Here is a 736-nt window from a genome sequence, read left to right as displayed (position 1 = left end):
AATAGACTAAGTAGGGACCTGCATGTGGCAAACATCACTAGGGCCATGGAGCCCACTTGGCCTTTGTCATGGCTGGAAGATGTGAAGGAAGAGCTGCTTTTCCTAGTCTTACCAGCAGTGCCACATGCTGCCCCAGATACCTCCAGGCCTTGGGAAGGAGCCATGGATGCCCAGGTTTTGCTTGTTGGCTCTTGCTCACTCCTCTATTTGTTCCCCTTGCTCCTGCCAAACTGATGGGGACCAGAAGCCCAGGTTGGACCCTCTGCAAAGGAACAGGAGAGCCCAGACCTCTGGTAGCAGTCGTCTTGGCTAATGCTGCTGAAAATACTTATCACCTACCCTCTTTTGAGCTTCTACAAAGTAAGCCATACTTATATAAAGAAATCATCTGATCATCCACGTTGCATGGATCCTGAGGCTTCCTTGGACCCCAGCCCTTGTCCTTTGGGCCCTCCATAAATATACAGGATAATCCCATCACCCTTTACAGGCAATAGTGGGTGGCAATTGCCAGCAGATATCTTAGTATGACAGAGAGAGACAAAATATTTGACTCTCTGCTATACCAAAATAGGGATCAGGTTTATCTACAGTCAGCTTTTTTTTCCTGAATTGAGAAAGGAATGATCAAAGACTTCTTTTTTACTCTTTTTTTTTTTTTTTTTTTTCTCCCCCCTCCGGTGAAAAAAAAGTTTAGCTTTCCAAGTTAGGGTCTGTCAAAGGGTTCCTGAAAGTC

This window comes from Calidris pugnax, unplaced genomic scaffold (assembly GCF_001431845.1).
Source record: "Calidris pugnax isolate Ruff unplaced genomic scaffold, ASM143184v1 scaffold182, whole genome shotgun sequence".
In the NCBI taxonomy this organism is placed as follows: Eukaryota; Metazoa; Chordata; class Aves; order Charadriiformes; family Scolopacidae; genus Calidris; species Calidris pugnax.
The sequence above is the reverse complement of the archived record's forward strand: the minus strand, read 5'-3'. Positions refer to the sequence as shown.